General features: G+C 43.9%; 2 protein-coding genes across 3 annotated transcripts in view; one reads left to right on the forward strand and one right to left on the reverse strand.

Moving 5' to 3' along the window:
* The window catches only part of MED12L (mediator complex subunit 12L), a 521,479-nt gene that overhangs the window by 164,645 nt on the left and 332,259 nt on the right, over nucleotides 1-24,575 (forward strand). The gene's annotated exons all lie outside the window — the stretch shown is intronic.
* The window catches only part of P2RY14 (purinergic receptor P2Y14), a 74,435-nt gene that overhangs the window by 8,443 nt on the left and 41,417 nt on the right, over nucleotides 1-24,575 (reverse strand). Inside the window, exon 1 of one of the 2 annotated variants that reach the window (XM_003430989.4) lies at nucleotides 16,282-16,382. The exons of the other annotated variant lie outside the window; for it this stretch is intronic. The gene's annotated coding sequence lies outside the window, so the exon portion shown is untranslated. Of the gene's footprint in view, nucleotides 1-16,281; nucleotides 16,383-24,575 lie in introns of those variants that run through there. 2 annotated transcript variants of the gene reach the window in all.

Genomic DNA, 24,575 nt, shown 5'->3' on the forward strand with positions numbered 1-24,575 from the left:
TTCCATCAGCATTATTATTCTTATCATTTTCTTTCTGAGCTCAGCTTGTGCTTGGCCTCCCTCAAGGTTTGGAAAAAAGTAGCAATTCCCTCCCCTATCTTCAAATCATAAAATGAAAGAGAAAAAAAATACTTTCAAAGGGAAGATGATAGAATCTCCTCACTTAGTGGGATATACTGTCCTCGTGGATAGCCAATTAATCAGTCCTAGTATCATTTATTGAGCACTTACTGTGTGCAGAGCACTCTACTAAGTGCTTGGGAGAGTATAATATAACAGAGTTGGTAAGCAGGTTCCTTTCACACAAGGAGCTTACTGTCTAGAGGAGGACACCCCTCTCTCAACCCCATAGCACTTATGTACATATCCATAATTTATTATATTAATTTCTATCTCCCCCATAAACTGCAAGCTCACTGTGGGTAGGGAACCTCTCTACCAATTGTATTATATTGTACTCTCCCAAGTGCTTAGTACAGTACTCTGTGCAGAGTAAGTGTTCAATAAATTCTATTGATTGATATTGATTGATATATTGAATCCCCATTTTACAGATGAGGAGACTGAGGCAGAGAGAAGTGAAGTGACTTGCCTGAGGCCATACAGACAGCAAGTGTCATTGCCAAGATTAGATTTCAGTTCATCTGACTCCCAGTACGCCACACTGCTTCCCTACCCCCCTGTAACATCTCAGTTTCTGTTTCTACTGGTTACCTTGGTCCCTATGTTTATCCAAACCTTTTTTAAATCTATCTCCAGCCATCTTAACTAGGTCAAGCAGCTCTATGTTATCTGTGATTAATGATGGAGGAGGGGAAAATATTAGTAATCCACAGACCGCAAATTATCCCAAAGTTTAATTTTGATTTCAAGCTTCAACCACCTTCTACCACCAGTTTTCCTGAACCGTGGCTAACTGGTCTGATTTGAGCTACATCCTCCCACAAAGAAGTCAAGCTCCCCAGTGTCTGGCTAACACGGGGCCAAGATGGCGGGCTCAGAGCTCCCGACCCACTTAATTTTGGGATATCAGGAATGCTGCTGAATTGGATATCCTTTGGAGACCCACTCTTGGCCTCAGGCATCATAGAGCGTGTTTGGGTTAGGTTAGTTCTGTATCTTACCTCCACCCCTCCACTTTCAGTGGCATCAACGTCCACTGTCCTTATGGACTTTTCCAAGCTCTTAGTACAGTGCTTTGCACACAGTAAGTCCTAAATAAATACGAATAAATGAATGAATCACCTTCAATTTTTATGGAACCCTCACTGTGTTCGAGTCCTCTACTGGGATCTTGGAAGCATTGAGGGTCTTGTTGTAATCCTGCCCCTTTGAGGCTGTTGGAATCCCAGTTTAGATTTAGCTGACCTTCAAGATTGATGACAACATTGCTGGAGGTGAGATTGTATCATTCTGAGCAGATGTGGCTGATAAGACCGTGCCTGACTGAGTTTCCTCATTGAGTGCATGTAAAACTTGCCCTTTGTGGTCCTGCTGCATTTCCTACCCAAAGTGACTTACACCGTTTTCATTTCTCCCTCTTAGTTTCACAGTGGTTTCAAAATCCCATTCTAATTGCTCCTCGTCAGGCTGGCTTGCCTTCTGCAGCTTCTTGCCTCTGTCCGCTACGGTTTTACCTTGTTTGAAGTTTTGCTTCGTCGTGTCATTGTCCACCCTGTTTGCAGTTTCCCCATTTCAGGTCCCCATAGAGCAATCATAAGAGAATGGGAGTAGGAGTCAGAGGACTTGCTTTGAACCCATGGTTCTGCCACTTCCCTGCTAGGGGGCCTTGAATAAGTTTCTTAACTTCTCTATGCCTCAGGTTTTTCCTGATCCCTGCCTTCCAAGAGTTTTCAATCTAATTTCAATTCTTCTGGCCTTAAAAAAAAATCACGTTAGCTGAAGCTTTGGTTCAGTATATGTTTGGCATGGCTATGCTGAGCCCCTTATGGGCTGGAGAGCTCTCTAAACTGTTAGGGAGAAAGCAGCATAGTCTAGTGGATAGAGCACGGGCCTAGAAATCAGAAGGACCTGAGTTCTAATTCCAACTCTGCCACTTTGCTGGGTGACTGTGGGCAAATCACTTTACTTCTCTGTGCCTCTATTATCTCATCTGTAAAATGGGGAGAGACTGTGAGCCCCATGTGGACAGGGTCATTGCTTAGTACAGTGCCTGGAACATAATAAGTGCTTAGCAAATACCATTGTTATTTTTGTTATTAAAATGGAGATCCAATACCTGTATTCCTTCCTACTTTGACTGTGTGCTTCTTTGTGGGACTGGGACCATGTCCACTAAACATGTACTCTATAACCCAGCATTTAGTTTGGTGCTTAGCACCTCGTAAGCACTTAGCAGTTAATAGCAGTATTTGTATAGAGGAACCTCCAAGCCCCTGTCATCCAATGAGGTATCAGGCCCAGGGATGCTCTGGAATCTCTTCGTTGTCCCCTCTTGTTAATAAAATGCTTAAATTTGGGAAGGACGGTTCTGTCTCTCCGCAGAGGTGATTATTATTGTCATCTACATCTATCCATCAGTCAGACCATGGTATTTATAGAGCTTTTACTGGGTGTAGAGTACTGTGCTAAGCAATACAATAGAGAAAGAGTAAATAGATCCGATCCCTGCCTTCCAAAAGTTTTAATTATAATTTACCATCCTCCTGGCCTGTCTCCTTAAAACAAAGAGACATGTCGGCTGTATCTCTGGTTCAATGTGTGTCTGGCATGGCTACCTCTCCCTTGAATGCTCAAGCCCTGGGCCCCAATTCATCCACCACATCCTGTGTGTCCGAGGCGACATGCACCGGGTACGGCCCCTGGAGAGAATCACTGAGGGAAACAGTTTATCACTTTCAGGCCACTGCTTCCTGGATATGAAGGCGAGGGTGGGGAAGGAGGAAGCGGATAGCAGAAGTGGAGAAGAAAGGACGAAGTCAGGTAGGGAAAGGAGTCATAGAGAACCATGCATAAAGTAAGGGGAGATACGCTGAGAGAGGAATAGAGAGCAGCATGTGGCATTGCGCCGGACAGAAAAGAGGAATGATGTAGGCGTGCCTATGATTCACGTTGACATTAGCGCTGTTGTGGCATAAGCCAAATTGCTTTTTGCTCCTTTGTTTTCTTGGAGACTTTTATGTGAGAGCTACAATATTAACAGTATCATCGCCATCTAGTTTTTTTGAGCATCTACTGTGACAGAGCTTTATACTGAGCCTTGGGAAACACATGAGAGAAATAGAGGACACAATTCCTGCATTCAAGGCCCTTACAATTTAATAGGTGAGAAAGATGGGTAAAAAAGGAACACGAGTAAACATATAATGCAACTGCTCAAAATTCAAGTAGGAAAAATAAGAATGAATAAATAAATAGATTAGATCAGTCGTTATGTATAGTAGTGGTAAGTGAGGGCTGATGGGGTGATTTGACCACAGCAGTGGGATTAATCAAGGAATGCCTCCTGGAGGGGGTGGCTTTAAAGATGGGGAACTTAAAAGGTGGGGAGGGATGTAGTTTAAAGCTTTAAAGGCTTTTAGGGGAGCTTTGAAGATGGGGACGGATGTAGTTTGGTGGATTTGAGAGGGGAGGGAATTCCATCCAGGGTTTTATTTATCAAATGATACTCACCCTCTCCAGTCAGCTATGAACTCTGTGACTTTTACACTGTCGTAAAGAATGAAATTCATTTCAGGAAAGAATTACTAAACAGTACTGTTCACCCACCAGGTAGAGACATCTTTACGTGGCACATTAAATGTCACCTAAATAATAATGATAGTAATCATTAAGATTGTCAGCCCCATGTGGGAAATAGACTGTATGCAAACTATTTAGCTTTTATCTACCCCAGCACTTAGTACAGTGTCTGACACAGAGTAAGCAATTCAAAATACCACAGGAAAAAAAAGAAGTAGGAGCAACCTGGATGGGTGGCAGTCAATTTCAAGTCCCCATGAATCCTGCTGCTATCCCCATCACCTGCAGCAGATAAGGTAAGGTGAAGTAAGCTGACATCTTTGTGGCCTGTGATGTACAAAGAGGATGCAAAAAGGTTGTTTCATCAGCTTTAGGATAAAGCTGCCCAGGTGCTCAATAAATGCCACTGCTTGATTGATCAGTCAAGCCTTGGGGTACAGGATCTGGAAAATTAATTCTACTCCCTCTCCTATCCTTGTTCTTCTCACTGCTCAAACTACTGGTAAATATTTTGTATGCTTGTTTCCCTGGTTAGATTGCGAGCTCCCTGTGGCCAGCCACTGTAGGTTTTGTTTCTGGTGCACTTTCTCAAGCACACAGTAGAGTGTGAAGCACATAACACCCTTAGCTCTACAATTACCATCACCTGTGGTGGATACCCTCACTCTCTTAGGATACCAGAAAAATGTGACTGAAGACCCTTTTCACAAACTACCCTTGCACTTGTAATATTTCAAATGGTCCATATTTTGGGGCTAACATTTGAAGTGAGGCCGAACCCTGAGGCTTTGTGCTTCAGACATGAAAATATTTTAGAAAGAGAATCCTATTATTATAAAATAAGTACAACATTTGGAAAGAAAGATATAAATAAACTTTAAAACACTAAATTTAGGTTGCCAGACATGAGTGAAGCAGTGTGGTCTAGCGGATACAGCACGGGCTTGAGAGTCAGAAGGACCTGCGTTCTAATCCCGGCTCTGCCATTTGTCTGCTGTGTGACCTGGGGCAAGTCATTTCACTTCTCTGTGCCTCAGTTACATCATCTGTAAAGTGGAAATTTAGACTGTGAGCCCCATGTGGGACATGGGCTGTGTCCCAGCTGATTACCTTGTGTCTATCCATTGCTTAGTATGGTGCCTGGCACATAGTTTGTTCACTTAACAAATGCCATTCAAAAAAAAGAGTGCCTTTACATAGATTTCACTAGAAGGCTTTCCTCTCCTTTATCTAGGGAGAAAGAGTAAATGAAATCATAATAATAATAGCTATGTTATTTGTTAAGTGCTTACTATGTTCCAATCACTGTTCTAAGCACTGAGGTAGATACAGGGCAATTAAGTTGTCCCACGTGGGGCTCACAGTCTTAATCCTCATTTTACAGATGAGGTAACTGAGGCACAGAGAAGCTTAGCGACTTGCCCGAAGTCACACAGCTGACAGGTGGTGGAGCTGGGATTAGTACCCATGACCTCTGACTCCCAATCCGTGATCTTTCTACTAAGCCATGCTGCTTCCCCAAGGATAAGGGAACGGGTTACCAGGATAGAGGAAATCAGTAGAGAGAGATCTGCTCTACATTTCTCCCACTTAGAACTTGAGATCCTGTTCTCAATTGCTAGTGACTTTCCCGGGCAATATGTCTGACTGAAAAATGAGCTGACACTCAGATGTGGCCATTTCTCTAGAAACTGAAACTCAGCAACCAGCTAAGAATAAGGGAACTGCTCCCTCCTCCTCGGGCCCCCCAGCTGGGGGGCCCTCTGCATTAAACCCAGAGCAATGCTTTAGCTTCTCCGCCTGAGAAAACCGAACGCTGTTCTGCAAAGGAAGGCTTCCCGGTGGCTCTTTCCCCAACAAGTTCCCGAGAAATAGTCCCCATTTGCGTCAAGCACAGCGGGTCACTGCGAGCCCCAGGAGGCTCCTCTGACACCGGGTGCTCGAGCGGCAATGCCGCTGATTGCATCTGTGAATCAGATGGTGGGGAATGTGTCTGTTTATTGTTTTATTGTATTCTTCCAAGCGCTTAGTACAGTGTTCTGCACACAGATGTAATTGAATTCATGAATGAATGCCGATCCCATGGGTCGCTGTGGTCAGTGAGGGAGGGGAAAGGCCCAAACCACATCTATTCTGAGGTTCTGAATTTCTCCCAGGGGAGCCCTGAGTGGCTTGTTTTAACTTTTTTTTCTTTAAAACTATAATATACAAGGAACTTTTCTACAACCATCTTCTGAATGAAAGAAAATTCCCGTATTCTACTTCCCATCTCTTAATCTACCTTTCCCTTGCCTCTTTATGTTTTCAATAGCAATAGGGGAGGACAGGAGTTAAAATGGAGAAAGAAAATCCCCCAAACTCCCCAACTTTATATAATCAATTTATCAATTCTCAGGAGAGAAAAAGGAAACATCAGCCGCTCCACCTAAGAACCCATTTTTGGAGATCTCCACAAAGTCTGTTTTTCATTGTTATATTGAGGTTTATTTAAAAAAAACAAAAACAGGAAGCTCCCCTCCCTCCTGAGAGCAGTTGATGTTATCTAGGTTGTCTAGCAGAGACTTTTTAAGGCTATGATGGTTATTCAGAAATGGGGTCTACTTTGAGGTGGTGAGAGTTTTGTCAATGCAAAAAAAATATGAAGATCAACAAGACTGTTATATCCCAGGTGCTCAAGTAGGACATGGAATCACCAACTAGGATATAGAATTATGTGCTAAAGGTTATTTCCTGTTAATCTATAATCCCTATAAGGTCAAGGAGTGTGTCTTTCACCTCTCTTGCATAGGAGAGAGAGACAGTAGGAGAGAGAGAGAAAGAAAAAGGAAGAAATTGAAGGAGAGCGTAAGAGGAGGCTAGGGACTGTGAAGATGAATTGTTAGTTTCGTTCTTTTAAGAACGTCAAGGGGCAGTGGAGGTGAATTACTTCTCTGCCCAAGGAGCAGTTGTGCACTTCAGTGAGAAAATAGTTTGGAAAGTGTCATCACGCCACTCGGTGCAAGGCATTATACACTAAAGACAAACGATGACAAGCTGTTCAGTTAAAGCCTCAAACGAAGGAGCTGAACGAGGAAAACATTTCCCCGGTCCCTACAGCCTATAAAATGTCAGGAGGTCATGATTCATTCAGGGGGTAGAAACAGAAATCTGGTGTGACCAGGAAGCCCAACTGCATTTTTCAAAGCCAATCACTTAAATTCTCTCTCCTGACCAGTGTTTACAATTCTGAAAGGAGGGACTGGCTTTTCTAGAACCTGACAAGTTTCAAGGAAGTATCTTTAGAAATTAAGACATCCAAGAAGTCCAATGACAGATGTCGATCAAGCTATTATCCCATTTTCTGTTGTCTTGTCAGAAGTGATCTGTGTATTATCCACACAACTCTTTGCTTTGCTCCAAAGTACTTTTTGGGTAAAAAAACAACTGAGAAACCATCTGAAAAATGAATATACTATTAGGTTTTCATGAAGTGTTTGCTCCCTAGCTTTGAGCCTGATGATTGCATCAGGAAGAAATGTGTTTTTTTTTCCCAAGTTACTGTCAAGCAGCGAGGCCTAGTGAAAAGAGCACAGGATTTGCTCATCAGGAGACCTGAGTTCTAGTCCCTCCTCTGCCACTCCTGAGTTCTATTCCCAGCTTTGCCACTCACTTGATGTGTGACCTTGGACAAGTCTTTTAGCATCTCTGTGCCTCAGTTTCCTCTTCTGAAAAGGATTCAATACCTTTTTTCCCTTCCCTTTAGAATGGGACAGAGACTGTCTGATCTGATTATTTCATAGCTAACCCAGAGTTTAGCTCAGTGCTTGGCACAAAGTAAGAGCTCAATGACTAACATCGTTATTATTTAGGTGATATTAATTGTGCCAGGTAAATATTTTTCTGGCATCCTAAAACAGAGAGTGAGGGTATCCCCCAGGGGTAATGGTAGTTGTAATGGTAAGAGTGTTATGTGCTGCACACGGTGCTAAGTGCTTGAATAAGTGCATCAGAAACCAAGGGGCTGGCTGCAACGAAGTCACAATCTAACCAGGGAAACAAGCATACAAAATATTTATCAGTAGTGGGATCAGTAGGAAGAACAAGGGTCAGAGTGGGAGTAGAGTTAATTTTCCAGGATGAAACATCTGTACCTTGAGGCTTGATCGATCAAGCAGTGGTATTCATTGAGCCTTTACGGGCTAACTTTATTCTAAAGCTGATGAAACAGCCTGTTGCAACCTCTTTGTAGGTCACAGACCACAGAGAAGATGTCAGTTTTTCTCACCTTACCTTGTCTGCTGCATGCAATGGGGTTGGCAGCAGGATTAGAAGAGAAGCAGCGTGGCTTAGTGGAAAGAGCACTGGCTTGGGAGACAGAGGTCATGAGTTCTAATCCCGGCTCCACCGCTTGTCAGCTGTGTGACTTTGGCACGTCACTTAACTTCTCTGTGCCTCAGTTAACTCATCTGTAAAATGGGGATTAAGACTCTGAGCACCACGTGGGACAACCTGATTACCTTACATTTACCCCAGTGCTTAGAACAGTGCTTGGCACATAATAAGCGCTTAACAAATATCATTATTATTATTATTATTAGCCCAAGCTGGCAATTGATTGCCACCCATCCAGGCAGCACCTAGCTTTTTTTTTCTTGTTGTTATTATTTTTATCTGCTTATTCTGTGCCAGGCACTGTACTAAGTGCTGGGTAGATATAAACTAATTAGCTTGGACGAGTCCATGTTCCACACGGGGCTCACAGTCTTAATTCCCATTTGACAGGTGAGGTAACCGAGGCATGGAGAAGTGAAATGACTAGCCCAGGGTCATACAGCAGACAAGCGGCAGAGCAGGGATTAGAACCCAGGTCCTCCTGACTTGCAGGCCTGTGCTCTATCCACTAAGCCGATTTCCATCCTGTGAGAGGGAGGGGAGGAAGGGTATGCGAAGGAGCTCAGGAGGAATGAGTCACTACTGACCTCAAGCCCTCCACCTGGACGATGCAAGTAGGGGTGTCACTGTCATCCCCATTTTTGGCCAAACCCCTGTAAAATGCAGGGCACTGAACTGAGTGCTCCACACAGACCTAAAGAGTTAAAGTGACTCCTCCCCTCTGGGAGTGTACTTTCCACTGGGGGAAGAACAAACCCAAATTGATGAAGTTAAGGATGAGGAAATAGGCATAAATAACATGTGAATTATATTAGTAGATCAATCAATGGCTTAAAGGTTTCCAAGAAGTAAAAAAAAAATGATTTGCAATATCGACTTTATATGCATTGAGAGGCAAGGTTGTTTTCCCCTCTACAGAGTTATGAGTCAATGAGCTAGGAGAGAAACCCTGCCTCAGTGTTTCGGAGCGGTCTGAGTTGAAAGGGCTTTGGAGTGGCTACAGCTCCCTACTTTAGCAGCGGGGCCTGTGGGAACCACAAGGTTGGGGGAGAGTTTAGGATAGCTACTTTGTCCCTCACTCCAAAGCCAAGCCCTCTTCCCTGCTCCACCCCTGTGAAGGTAGCCCGGATCAGCATTTGGACTTCCTTGGCCTTACCTGCAAAGAGAAAATGTCATTTTTGTGGGCTCTGGATTAGCAAACTGTGCCATTCTTTTGTACTCTCCTGAGTGCTTACTACAGTGCTCTGTACACAGACCGCTACTATGTTAATACAATCACTCATCCTATACCGACTAGATTACTGCATCAGTATCCCGACTGGATTACTGCATCAGTATCCTTTCTGACCTCACAACATCCTGTCTCTCCCCACTTCAGTCTGTACTTCACTCTGCTGCCCGAATTATCTTTCTACAGAAACGTTCAGAGCATGTCACCATCCCCTCCTCAGAAATCTCCAGTGGTTGCCTTTCAACCTCCATATCAAGCAAAAACTCCTCATTATTGGCTTCAAAGCTCTCCATCACCTTGCTCCTTCTTACCTCACCTCCCTTCTCTTCTTCTACATCCCAGCCTGCACACTCCACTCCTCGTGTTAACCTCACTGTGCCTCGTTCTCACCTGTCCTGCCGTCGACCCCTGGCCCACGTCCTATGTCTGGCCTGGAATGCCCTCACTCCTCAAATCCTTCAATCACACTTCCGTCCTTCAAAGCTCTACTGAAGGCTCACCTACTCCAAGAGGCCTTCCCAGACTAAGCCCCCCTTTTCCTCAGCTTCCCCTCCCCTTCCCATCGTCCTGACTCACTTCCTTTGCTCTACTCCCCCTCCCCGCCCCATGGCACTCTTGTGTGTGTGTGTATATATATATATTCATAACTGTAATTCTATTTCTTTGATTTAATGCCTGTTCACTTGTTTTGATGTGTATATATCTATAATTCTTTTTATTTATATCGATGCTATTGAAGCCTCTTTACTTGTTTCAATGTCTGTCTTCCCCCCTTCTAGACTGTAAGCCCACTGTGGGCAGGGATTGTCTCTCTCTATTGCTGAATTAACACTGAAATAAAATACAGGTACCGGAAATGGCAGAGTATAGCTTTAAGTACCTAAGTGCTCTGGGTGCTAGGAGTGGGCTGAATATTAGTTGTTTAAGAGGTAGAAATTCAAATACATGGGTGATGCAGATGAGAGGGCAAAGAGAGAAAGTGAGGACTGAGACAAGGAAGACCCCTTAGAGGAGATGTGATTTTAATAGGCTTTTGAAGTTGGAGAGAGTGACGATCATATGAAGAGCATTATGAAGGTGGAGGGAGTTCCAGGCCGGAGAGAGGATTTGGGCAAGGAGTTGGCAGTGATAACACTTGTGCCCACTCTTTTTCCCTCCCTGCACACTCTCCCCTCTGCTTTTAACATCTCTGCCTCCCTTACCCTAATAAAACCTTCCTTTGACCCCACAGCACCATTCAGCTGTAGTCCCATCTCCCTCCTACCATTCCTGCTCTAACTCCTCAAGTGGGTGGTTTTCACCCACTGCCTCCACTTCTTCTATAGCTCCCTCCTTCAACCCTCTAAAATCCTGAGTTCACCCCTCCACCCCAGTGAGATTGCTCTCACAGCCCAAATCTCCTCATTGTAATTAGCTCCTCATTAGTAAGTTTACACCACCACCATCTTCCCCATCCTTCAAGCTCGGGAACTGTGGCATTGTCCTTCTCTTTCAACTCCCATATCCAGTCTCATTCATTCAATCATATTTATTGAGCGCTTACTGTGTGCAAAACACTGTACTAAGCGCTTGGGAGAGTACAATATAACAATAAGCAGACACTTTGCCACAGGTTTCCCAAATCCTGTCAGTTCTTTCACCACAAGCAACTAATCCATGGTATTTATTGACTGCTAGAGGGATCTTACAGTCTAGAGGCCTTCCCTGATTAATCTCAATAAATCAGTCAATGGTATTTAGTGAGTGCTTACAGAATAAGCACTTGGGAGAGTACAAAAGGGTTGGAAGTTATGCTCCCTGCCTACAGCTTGCTTACACTCTAGAGGGGGAGACAGGCATTAATAAAAATAAATAATAGAAATGTACATACATCCTGTGAGGCTGAGGGCAGAGTGAATATACCAAATGCCTGAAGGGTACAGATTCAAGTGCGTGGATGAGCATTCAGTCTCAACCAAATGATTAATCTCAGTTGATCATTGACACTTATTGAGCACTTACAGAGGGCAGAGCACTGTTCTCTATGTTTGGGAGAGTACAATACCATAAATAGGGTTGAGAATCCCTCATATTTCCACCCTGTTTACTCCAGCTGCCATTTCAGCAGTTTTGCACAACCTGAGTATTTGCATGCCAGTGTTACACTTATTCATTCATTCATTCAATCGTATTTATGGAGCTCTTACTGTAAGCAAAGCAATGTACTAAGCACTTGGGTGAGTACAATACAGACTTAGTGGATAGAGCACAGGCCTGGGGTCAGAAGGTCATGGGTTCTAACTCCGGCTCCTCCACTTGTCTGCTGTGTGGCCTCGGGCAAGCCACTTTGCTTCTCTGTGCCTCATTTACATCATCTGTAAAATGGGAATGAAGACTGTGAGCCCTGTGCGGGTCAGGGACTGTGTCCAACCTAATTTGCTCATATCTACCCAAGTGCTTAGTACGTTGCCTGGCATGTAGTAAGCGCTTGACAAAAATAATAATGAGTAATAACAATAAGTAGACACATTCCTTGCTCACAACAAACTATATTACATTCATTTGCTTCTTCCTATTTGTACTTATTTTAGTATCCATCTCCCCATTAGAGTGTAAGCTCCTTGAGGGCAGTGATCAGGCCTACTAACTTCACTGTACTCTCCTTAGTGCTTAATACAATGTTTTGCCTAGAGTAAGCAATCAACAAAAACTATTGCTCAACCAATGAAGCTTTATTACTTATGTTGGCCCCTGCAGGGTGTGGAAGGTAAAGGAGATGCTGGCCGGGGCAGACTGGCATGGTTGGCCCAGCTGTCGACCTTACAGGAATGGAGGGGTTATGGTATTTACTAGACTGTAAACTCATGGGCAGGGAATGTGTCTATTTATTGCTATATTCTACTATCCCTAGCCCTTAGTACAGTGCTCTTCACTGAAAGAGTTCAATAAATACAATTAAATGATTGTTAGGCACTCATTTGGTGCCAGGCACTGTACTAAGCACTGGGGTACATACCTGATAATCAGTGTGGACACTCACAGTCCATGTCCTACATGGGGCTCACAGATTGTTTTTTAATGGCATTTTTTAAATGCTTACTATTCATTCATTCATTTATTGAGCGCTTACTATGTGAAGAGCACTGTACTAAGCACTTGGAATGTGCAGTTCGGCAACAGATAGAGACAATCCCTGCCTAACGACGGATTTACAGTCTAATGTGCCAGTCACTGTTCTAAGCATTGGGATAGATACAAAGTAATAAGATTGGGCACATTCCATGTCCCACATGGGGCTCACAGTCTTAATCCCATTTTACAGATGAAGTAATGGAGGCCAAGAGAAATGAAGTGACTTGCCCAAGGTCACAAAACAGACAAGCAGTGGAGCCAGGATTAGAACCCAGGTCATTCTGACTCACAGTCCAATGCTCTATCCAATAGGTCACTTGGCTGCCTCTCATAATATTTTTAAGTGACTTGTCCAAGAGCACACAGCAGTCAAGTGGAGAAGCTGGGATTAAAACCCAGGTCCTCTTGCCACTAGACCACCCTCCTTCTCAAGTGGATTAATCTCCTTCCATCCTCTCCACCAGGTGTGACAGGGATCAGATCCGTCTGGGAATTTCCTTTCCTCATGAATCTGGGAGGTGGGATACCTGGTTCCTAATCCCTCTCTGCCGCTGTCCTGCTATATGACTTTGGGGGAGTTGCTTAACCTGTCTCGGCCCCAGTTTCTGGCATCGTAAAATGAGGATAGGGCTGCTTACTCCACCCTACCTTACTGGATTGTTATGAGAGCAAAATGAGACCCTTGGTGTGAAAGTGCTTTGGAAAAATAAAAGCACTATGCAAATTCAAGGGGAAGTAGTGTGGTCTGGTGAAAGAGCACGGGCCTGAGAGTCAGAGGACCTGGGTTCTTATGCTGGCTCTTTGACTTGTCTGCTGTGTGACCTTGGGCCATTCACTTCACTTCTCTGTGCCTCGGTTGCCTCATCTGTAAAATGGATATTAAGATGTGGGCCTGATATGGCACATGGACTTTGTCCAACATGATTATCTTGTATCTGGCCCAGTATCTGGTACAGTTTCTGACACACAGTAAGTGCTTAACAAATACCATTTAAAAAAATCAGGGTATCATTATTTCTTTTAACCCTCTTTCCCCTAAACATTGCCTCTTGGGATTGCGTAATTCCACTTCTGACCTAGTTTAGTAGAAATGAGCATCGAGTTCCAGTAGTTCTTCCTCCTTCATAGTAATTGTAAACATCATTCTCGTAATTAAAAAGGAAATTGGAAGGGAAACATTTAAAAAGGAAATATTTTGGTTCTTGCTTTATTGCCCACCCCTTCACCTACACCCTTATCATCCCATGATTTAGGCCAGTGATCCATTTTTGTTTCCCAATGCCCTGTTCCCTCAGGCATTGTTAGCAGCTACCCTGAGCAGGAATGGCTAGGAAGGGGTAAGTGACTAGAAAGGGGAATTTCATTAGCAGTTTGCAAATGGCTCTTTTCTTTGTGTTTCTGCTGAGACTCAATCTTGGCTCTACTGCTCAGAATCAATCAATTGATCCCTGGTATTTATTGAGCCTTTACTGTGTGCTGAGCACTGGGCTAAATGCTTCGGGGAGTCCGCTAGGGTTAGTAAAAATAATCCCTACCTTCAAAGAGCTTACAGTTTCGTTAAGAACCACTTTTCAAGAAGTTTCAGTGGGATGTGACAGTGTCAGCTCTCTTCTCCAGCTGAGCTCAGTACCTGACTACTGTTTGTTCTAGGTTGTAAGTCTGTTTGTACAATGCTCTCCCAAGTGCTTAGTACAGCACTCTGCACACAGTAAGCAATAAATTGCATCAATTGATTAATTGATAGACCAAACTGCCTGTGAATGGTTTGCTCTCTGGACCTCCAGAACCATCCCCTGGATGGTAATAGCTGCCTGCTTTTTAGAAACCAGAAATCCTCTTGAGGTGCTGCATAGTAAGAGTTTAGGGTTGATAACCTGACTGTAGAGCGGATCCTAGATCTATTGAGTAAAGGAGCATGGATTAGTAGATAAAGTACAGGCTCGGGAGTCAGAGGTCATGGGTTCTAATTCCAGCTCTGCCACTTATCAGCTGTGTGACTTTGGGCAAGTCACTTAATTTCTCTGTGCCTGAGTTACCTCATCCGTAAAATGGTGATTAAAACGAAGAGTCCCACGTGGGACAACCTGATAACCTTGTATCTACCCCAGCACTTAGAACAGTGCTTGGCACATAGTAAGCGCTTAACAAATACCATTATTATTAAAGCAGGAGAGGGAGTTGCTCAATTTCAGTTGTGTTAGAATCAACTCGTTCTTGGCTCTAGAGAGGAGTTCAGAATACTCTCAGAGGACTACGGGGCAGGTGTAAGAATCAATCACTGGTACTAGAATGGCCTTGTTTCTCTTTTGTAGTAACCGTTCAGGTTTTGGGGAAGTTGCATGTATGCCGCTGTACTTTTTGGTGCATTAGGAAACAGTTTGTTCCCCAATTCTCTCTTAATAATAATAACAATAATGATGATGATGATGATTCCAGCATTGGTTAAGCACTTTGTGCCAAGAACTGTACTAAGCCCTGGTGTGGATACAAAATAATTATTTCAGACAAAAGTCTCAATGCCACATGGAATTCACAGTTTAAGGAGGCAGAAGAACAGTTATTGAAACCCAAGTCACAAATGAGGAAACTGAGGCATGGAGAAGATTAGCTGATTTGTCTAAGGTCATAAAGAAAACAAGTGAAGCTGGGATTAGGAGTCAGGTGCTCTGCACTCTTTCAATAAGACATGCTGCTTCTTTCTTCCCTCTTCACCTTTCCTCCCCGCCCCTTCTTGAATCAATCCTTCTAAGATTCGCTTATGTTGCCCGGGGTTAGGAGTTAAATTTTATTTTTGTTTGGTCTAGATTCTGAAGGGACAGTTTTGAAAAACTGCATGTGGATTGACCCACTCAGTCATATAAGGCTTAGGGGTTAGTTATTGTACTCTTTTTTTGGGGCTTGTGATGACCATAAACCTAAGAGGCATCCTAAATAAAACACAAATCAATGCGTGCTGCTTCTTGAAAAGTATTGATATTTAAAATGTGACATAATCTAACCCCAAAACAGTAAAAGCCCTCAGGAACTGAGAGCTTTAGAGACCCATTTAAAAGCAAAACTCAAATTCAGGGAAGTAAATTTCCTTTCCTGAGCGTTTCAATGCATCCTAATCCCTTTGCCAAAGCTCGCTGAGATAGAGACTGCCTCCTTAATCAACACACCAACTGGATGGAAACCGCTGCACTCTCAGATGCATCATCTTTGAGCACAAAGACACAGCTCCTTCTCTGCCTCACAACCACCCGATCTCCACTACTAATAATGATGGTTTTATGTGCTAATCACCGTGCTATGCGATGGGGTAGGTACGGTATATGCCAGTCAGACACAGTCTCTGCCTACATGGAGATCACAGTTAAAGGAGAACGGCTCTCTCCATATTCTTTAGAAAAATGAGGGCTCTATTTGCATGAAGTTCGTTAATTTGTGTTGAGGATTTGGCAGTGCTACGACTGTGGCCTGAATGAAAGCCCTTTTTCTACATTCTCTTATCTTCTCTAAGAGCTATGCAGCGAATGAACTGTAGCCCAAACCTAATTGGGTTTGTCTCCAAATCTCAATCGAAATAGCTTTTATTTTTCCCCTTTGTGTGTCGACCTGGGTGCAGTGAAAAATATCTTAAAAATAAAAAAAAATTCAAACCTCACCCAGCTGGGAGTTATGAACCATGCAGTTATGATCTAAGGAAGAAAATAGCACTTAGCTCTAACTTCCGATTGCAGAAAATGATTTAGAGAGATAGAGCACTTGACTTTTAAGAACTCAAACAGGAAAATAAGACCGCCTGTGATTCTGCAGTTAATTTAAGAGTGTCATAATCACACATTAAATCCCTTGGGAAATGCAAGAAGAATTTTATGACTTACCTGTGGCAGCCATGGAGTCAATCGATCAATCAGCTCTTATCAGTGATGTGACTAGATCATTGACTGTCAGAGCAAAATGGGCTAAACTTTGCTCTCAGGATCATGATCCTTTCATGATCTTCTGGGAAATGCTACAACAGCTCCCAAGCCAAAATATTTTAAGATACTATTAGAATTGTTGAAGCCCTGCCAGATAGAGTTGAAATGTCAAAGAGCTACAGATGTCTCAGCCTCTTTCAGAATTATGTGCTTCTAGAAGGGTCAGACCTGAATTGGGCTCAGAATTACAAATGATCAAAGCTAAGATGGGCAGTAAAGAGTTTATCCAGCTTTTGCGTGCACACACCATTAATGAAAAGTGAGAGGAGGAGGAGAGGTTGTTCCCATGCCTGGCGGTCACCTTTCCTGTGAAGTCGCTAAACTGAGAGCTTCTGTAAATTCCAGTTCAAATTCACTTGGCTTCCTCTTCCTTAATAATAATGTTGGTATTTGTTAAGCGCTTCCTATGTGCAGAGCACTGTTCTAAGCGCTGGGGTAGACGCAAGGGAATCAGGTTGTCCCACGTGGGGCTCACAGTCTTTGTCCCCATTTTACAGAGGAGGTAACAGGCACAGAGAAGTTAAGTGACTTGCCCACAGTCACACAGCTGACAAGCGGCAGAGCTGGGATTCGAACCCACGCTCTCTGACTCCAAAGCCCGTGCTCTTTCCACTGAGCCACGCTAACATGCTAGTCATAATGAAGATATATTTCAGGGAAAACCAAGTCTTGGCAGTTATTGAAACTCTGGGCTAGATGGTGCGATATCCATAAATCAATCAGTGGTCTTTATTGAGTTCTTACTATGTGCAGAGCACTGTATGAAGCTCTTGGGATAATAATCATCATAATAATTATGATTTAAATACTTATTTAAATCATAATAATAATAATTAAATAATTTAAATAATTGAGAAGCAACGTGGCTCAGTGGAAAGAGCACGAACTTGGGAGTCAGAGGTCATGGGTTCGAATCCTGAATCTGCCACTTGTCAGCTGCATGACTGTGGGCAAGTCACTTCACTTCTCTGTGCCTCAGTTACCTCATCTGTAAAATGGGGATTAATTGTGAGCCTCACTTGGGACAACCTGATTACCCTGTATCTACCTCAGCGCTTAGAACAGTGCTCTGCACATAGTAAGCGCTTAACAAATACCAACATTATTATCATTATTATTAATTATAGTATTTGTTAAGCGCTTACTATGTGCAAGACACTGTACTAAGCTCTGGGGTGGAATCAAACAAATCAGGTTGGACACAGTCCCTGTCCCACGTGGGGCTCACAGCCTCATTCCCCATTTTACAGGTGAAGTAACTGAGGCGCAGAGAAGTGAAGCGACTTGCCCACAGCAGATGTGGCAGAACCCTATTAGAACCTATGACCTTCTGACTCCCAGGCCTCTGCTCTCTCCACTACACCATGCTGTTTCTCATAACAGAGTTGGCAGATATGTTCATTGTCCACCATGAGCTTGGTGGGAAACAGACATTAATATAAAGAAATAATTCGTAATTTAAAGATAGGTACCTGAGTGCCGTAGGGTTGAGGGGCGGACAAATATCAAATGCCCAAAGCTCAAAGTCCTGAATGCATAGATGATGCAGACCAGAGAGAGGCAGCTGGGGAAAAGAGGGCTTAGTCGGGGAAGGCCTCTTGGAGGAGATGTGACCTTAAATGTAACATTTTGAATATAGCTCATCCGAAATGGGTGGTTGGGTGGATGGAGCCACTCACTGTAAACAACAGATAAACTGTAATGCAGCCATCATCCTCCTCATCAGTGGTATTTATTGAGTGTCTACTGAGTGCAGAGCTCTGTACTGAGCACTTGGGAGAGTACAGTGCAACAGAGTTGGTAGGCAAATATCCTGCCCACACGAAGACTTTAGGGTTGAGAACCTGCACAGAGGAATTTATTATGTGCTAGTGGCTGGCACAGTGCCACTCATTCCTCTCATCCTTGCCAGATGGACTCCCAACGGGACAGTGGGAGCAGCAAGAGAGTAAGCAGTGAGGGGGCAGCCCATTATAATAATAATTATGGTATTTGATAAGTGCTTACTAAATACCAGGCACCGTACTAAGCGCTAGAGAGGATACAGCCAAATTGAGTTGAACACATCCCCATCCCACTTGGGGCTCTCAGTGTCAATCCCCATTTTAGAGGTGAGGTAACTGAGACACAGAGAAGTAAATTGACTTGCCCAAGGTGTCACAGCAGACAAGTGGCAGAACTGAGATTAGAATTTATGACTCCCAGGTCTGTGCTCTATCCATTCCGTCATGCAGAGTTGATGCTGTATGAGAGCACCACTGTCCAGCAGTCGGTTTGCCACCGTGACTGCCCGGTGTGGTCTTCCCTGGCCACGCTAGCTATTTTAAGAATTTTTGCAGAGTCTGTCCACCAACGGAGATGTCCCATGTTGTTTCTGGGTCAGAAGTCTTCATCGCTGATGGCACACCCCCAGCAGTCATTCCCCTCATTCAACCTATTTCACGACCCCTCCTCAGTGAGGTGTGAGTTGGACCAGTGTAGCACATCCAGTCAATCACTCGTATATATTGAATGCTTACTATGTGCAGGGCACTGTGCTAAACAGTTGGGAGAGTCCAATATAATAGACACAATAAGCTTACAGTCTAGAAGGGGATTGTTGTTATTGTCTTATTCTGTCGAATCATGTCCGACCCATAACGGCGCCAAAGAATGCGCCACTTTCATCTGCAATCGTTCTGGTAGCATATCCTTAGAGTTTTCTTGGTAAAAGTACAGAACAGGTTTACCACTGCCTCCTTGCACGCAGTAAGCGAGTCTGTCCTTGACTCTCTCCCATGCCGCTGCTGCCCAGCACAGGGGAGTTTTGACGTGTAGTAGATTGTCTTCCATTCGCTAGCCATTGCCCAAGCTAGGAATGGAATGGTTAGACCTCTGCTTGACTCTCCCTCCTGTAGTCGTGACTGATGGAGTACTGGAAACTCTCTAGGCATGACCCTGAGAGGGGCTAGAAGGGGTTGCAGACATTAATGTAAGTAAACTAATTATGGTTAAGTACATAAGTGCTGGAAGTGGTGACTAAAGGGAGCAAATCAGGACGATGCAAAAGGAAGTGGGATAAAAGGAAATGAGGGCTTAGGAAAGACATCTTGGAGGAGATGTGCCTTCAGTAGTTGTCAAAACATGTAGTTTAATAGATTGTGAACTCCTTGTGGGCAGGAGTCATGTCTTCCTTTAGTGAATTCTCCCAAATGCTTAGTGCTGTACTGGGCACACAAAAATATTGTTTGATAAATTGGTCTTAGAGATTCACTAATCATTTTGGAAAAAATATAAAGATTGATAATTTAGTGCTTCCTTGATTGAGATATTTAAACACTTTACTGTGCACCTAAAGCAGTACTAAGCACTACGGTACATGGAAGATAATCAGGTTGGACACAACCCCTGTCCCTCATGGGGCTCACAGTCTAATAGGGAGGGAGAACAGGTATTGATTATCCATTTTACAGAGGAGGAAACTGAGCCTCAGAGGAGTAAATTGACTTGCCCAAGGTTACACCACAGGCAAGCGATGGAGTCAGGATTAGAACCCAGTTCCTCGAATTCCCAGGCCTGGTGCTTATTGATAAATGTCTTGCTTTAGTTCTGTTTTTTGTCCATTTCACAGAAAGGCGAAGGCCTGGTCTGTCTTGGTGGTGGAGGTGAATGACAGTTGCTTAATCAACATAGTCATCATCACTGTCCTGTTGCAGGATATTTCAACCTTCCTTCAGACCTGAGCCTTCTTTGTCAAGGTTTCATCTGCACTACCTTACTACCTTCACACACATGAGGGATAGGGACCATGTCTAATTCCCATCTGAGTATACTCTCCTAGCGATTAGTACAGTACCCTGCTCACAGTAAGCTCTGATTCACTGCTATTATTTCTCCTCCAAAGCAGTGCATCTCTATCCTAGTGGATAGAGCTTGGACTTGGGTTCTAATCCCAGCTCTGCAACTCATCTTCTGTGTCATCTTGGGCCAGTCATTTCACTTCTCCGGTCTCCAGTTATTTGATCTGTAATACGGGGATGAAGACTGTGAACCCCTTGTGGAACAGGGACTGTGTCCAACCTAATTTGCTTGTATCCACTCCAGCGCTTAGTACAGTATCTGGTACATAGTAAGTGCTTAACAAATGCCACTATTATTATTAGCTGAACCTGTTTGAGATAGTCATGGGGTAAGATTGTTACAAGTACTATTTGCAGCAGCCCCATTTCCACATGGGGAGCACTGGTTGTGGAAACACTCTGTGATAACTCTGAAGAAAAACAGCCAGCATGTGGCCTGCTCAAAATCACTGTTATCAAAGGTAGTTAAAGAGCGCTCCTCTTGCTAAAGTTTCTGAATGCGAGAACCCAAATGCACCATCTCCAAGTACAAACCAAATGGGTGGAAGTTGCGTTCTCTTAACCTTATCCATAACAGTGTAGAGAGGTCACCAAGCAACTCACAACAGAGATTGCATGTTCCTGTCAACCTATATGAAACCCTTTGGTGTGCTGAGACACTTCCAGGTGGCTGAATTGAGTCTCTTTGAGCTAATTCTCAGTTTAGTCAGTCATTCAGTCAGTCAATTGTATTTATATATCACTTACTGTGGGCAGACCACTGTACTAAGCACTTGAGAGAGTACAGTACAACAGTAAACTGACACATTCCCTGCCCACAATGATCTTATGGTCTAGACAGGGAGACAGGAATTTATATAAATTACAGATATGCACATAAGTGCTGTGGGGCTGAAAGGGGGGATGAAATGAAGGGAGCAAGTCAGGGCGACACAGAAGGGAGTGGGAGAGGAGGAGAGAAAGGCTTAGTCTTGGAAAGTTTCTTGGAGGAAATGTGCCTTCAATAAGGCTTTGAAGGTGGAGAGAGTCATTGTCATATATGAGGGAGGGTGCTCCGGCACCTGGGCGAGAGGTTGGCATGGTACACTGAGAAGATTAGCATTAGGGGAGTGAAGTGTGCAGGCTGGGTTGTAGTAAGAAAGTAGCAAGGTGAGATAGGAAGGGGGCAAGGTGATTGACTGCTTTAAAGCCAATGGTAAGAAGTTTCTTTTGGATGTGGAGGTTGGATGGGCAACCACTGGAGATTCTTGAGGAGTGGGGAAACATGGCCTGAACGTTTTTGTGAAAAAAATGATCCAGCAGTAGAGTGAAGTATGGCCTGGAGTGGAGAGAGACAAGAGACAGGGAGGTCAGCAAGGAGACTGATACAGTACTCAAGGCAGGATAGGAGAAGCAGCGTGGCTCAGTGGAAAGAGCATGGGCTTTGGAGTCAGGGCTCATGAGTTCGAATCCCAGCTCTGCCACTTGTCGGCTGTGTGACTGTGGGCAAGTCACTTAACTTCTCTGTGCCTCAGTTCCCTCATCTGTAAAATGGGGATTGAAACTGTGAGCCCCACGTGGGACAACCTGATTCCCCTATGTCTACCCCAGCGCTTAGAACAGTGCTCGGCACATAGTAAGCGCTTAACAAATACCAACATTATTATTATTAAGTGATTAGATTAACATGGAAGCAGTTTGGATTGAGAGGAAAGGGCAGATTTTAGTGATGTCGTGAAGGTCAAACTGACAGGATTTAGTGATGGATTGAATATGTGGGTTAAATGAGAGAAAGGAGTCAGGTATGACACCAAGGAAGAAAGGAAGGATGGTGGGGCCCCTCTACAGTGTTGAGAAAGTTGGGGGAGGATGAGGTTTGGGTGGGAAGATAAGAAGTTCAGTTTTAGCTATATTAAGTTTGAGGTGACTGGAAGACATCCAAGTAGAGATGTCTTGAAGGCAGGAGTCAAGCCTGCAGAGAGGGAGAGAGATCAGGGCTGGAGGTGTAGATTTGGATATCATCCAAATAAAGGTGGTAGTTGAAGCTATTCGAGTGAATGAGTTTTCCAAGGGAGTGGGTGTTGATGTAGAATAAGAGGGGACCCAGAACTGAACCTTGAATGACCCCCACAGTTAGGGGTGGAAGGCACAGGAGGATCCCTTGAAAGAGACGGAGAATGAGCGGCCAGAGAGATAGGAGGAAAACCAGGAGAGGATAGTCAGTGAAGCTGAGGTTGAATAATGTTTCCAGGAGAAGGGAGTGGTTGACAGGATCGAAGGCAACTGAGAGGTTGAAGAGGATTAGGATGGAGTAGAGGGTGTTAGATTTGGCAAGAAGGCGTTTATTGATGACCTATGAGAGGGTGGTTTCTGAGGAGTGAAGGGGACGGAAGCCAGACTAGGGAGTTGGGGAAGGGCTCAAGGAGAGAATTGGAGAAGAGGTCTAGAGAACCCCAGGGTCAAGGGTGTACATCATATTGGCTGTTCTCCCTGGATGCCTTGAGTTTCAGATTGAAATAGGATATCTATTTTTATCAATTCTGGATAGCCCAATTTAAAATCTTTCAGTTATCACCCTGCCACAAGCCACAAAAACAAAAGCACAGATTTGCTGCTCACCAAACTGATCCGCACATGCAGTGTCGGAGTCTAATTTCCATTTCCCATGTTGTATTGTATTCTTCCAAGTGCTTAGTACAATGCCCTGCCCCAGTAAGTGCTCAATAAATGTGATTGAATGGATGAATGAATTTTATTGTGCCCATAGCTGTGAGCATGGGTCACAGCCTCTGCAGGAGAGCCAAGTTAACCAGGGGTAATTTTCCCTGACTAAGCCTTCCCTGACTAAGTTTTCATTTCCTCTACTCCCTCTACCTTCTACATCGCTTATGGACTTTGTCAGTACCCTTGAGCACTTGATATTCACCACGCCCTCAGCTCTACAACACTTACAAGTAGTAATAATAATAATAATAATAATGATGTTGGTATTTGTTAAGCACTTACTATGTTCCAAGCACTGTTCTAAGCATTGGGGGAGATATAAGGTCATCAGGTTGTTCCACGTGGGGCTCACAGTCTTAATTCCCATTTTACAGATAAGGCAACTGAAGCCCAGAGAAGTTAAGTGAATTGCCCAAAGTCACACAGCTAAGTGGCGGAGCTGGGATTAGAACCCACAACCTCTAACTCCCAAGTCCCTGCTCTTTCCCCTAAACCATGCTGCTTCTCTTATGTACATACCCATGATTTGTCTAGCTCCCACTCTACACCTGAAAAACCCTTTTTGCTATAAGGAACTCTTCAAAGCTTTCAGCACAGGGCTCCGCACACTGTAGATGCTCAGTAACTATGAAATGATTGATAGTTTTATTTGTATGAAATCAGAGCAGGGGACTGAGTGGCACAGATCTGGTAGCCCTGGGCCTTTGGACTGTACAGGCAAACCAATCTCAGCTGCCAGACACCACTTGACAGGCAGCCTTGTCCCCAGTAAAATGCTCAGGTATCCACTGTACCTTGTACTCACCTCTCCCTACTCTGACTCCTCTTTCACACAGTCGTGCTCATTAATCAATCAGTTACACCATGCAGTAAGAACTCTGTACTAAGCGCTTGGGAGAACACAAGGCAACAGAGTTAGTAGGCATGTTCCCTTTTTAAATGCAATTGATAGTAATGAGTGACCCAAGTTCTAGACTCAGCTCTGTCACGGACCTGCTATGTGTGACCTTGGGTGAGTCACTTAACCTTGTTAAGCTTTCGCTCCCTCATCTTTAAAATGGGAGATAAATTAGATGGTGAACCGGTGAGGGACAGGGGCTTAATCAGATCTCATAACCTTGCATGTAATAATAATAATAATAATGTTGGTATTTGTTAAGGGCTTACTATGTGCAGAGCACTGTTTTACGCGCTGGGGCAGATACAGGGTCATCAGGTTGTCCCACATGAGGCTCACAGTTAATCCCCATTTTACAGATGAGGTAACTGAGGCACAGAGAAGTTAAGTGACTTGCCCACAGTCACACAGCTGACAAATGGCAGATCCAGGATTCGAACCCATGACCTCTGACTCCCAAGCCCAGGCTCTTTCCACTGAGCCACGCTGCTTCTCTACCCCAGCACTTGACAAATAAAAAACACTTGATCATTATCATTGTTACTAAATAAGCTTAAATTTCCTAATCTCACGTTTCCATTTCAAAATCTCAGGTGAGGTTTACTGTCTGACAGTAGTATTTGATTTAATAGAAGCAGCGTGGCCTACTCGATAAAGCACAAGCCTGGGAGTCAGAAGGACCTGGGTTCTAATTTTGGCACTTCATTCTCTGCTGTGTTACCTTGGGCAAGTCACTTAACTTCTTGGTGCCTTAG

Source organism: Ornithorhynchus anatinus, chromosome 1 (genome assembly GCF_004115215.2).
Source record: "Ornithorhynchus anatinus isolate Pmale09 chromosome 1, mOrnAna1.pri.v4, whole genome shotgun sequence".
Classification (NCBI taxonomy): domain Eukaryota; kingdom Metazoa; phylum Chordata; class Mammalia; order Monotremata; family Ornithorhynchidae; genus Ornithorhynchus; species Ornithorhynchus anatinus.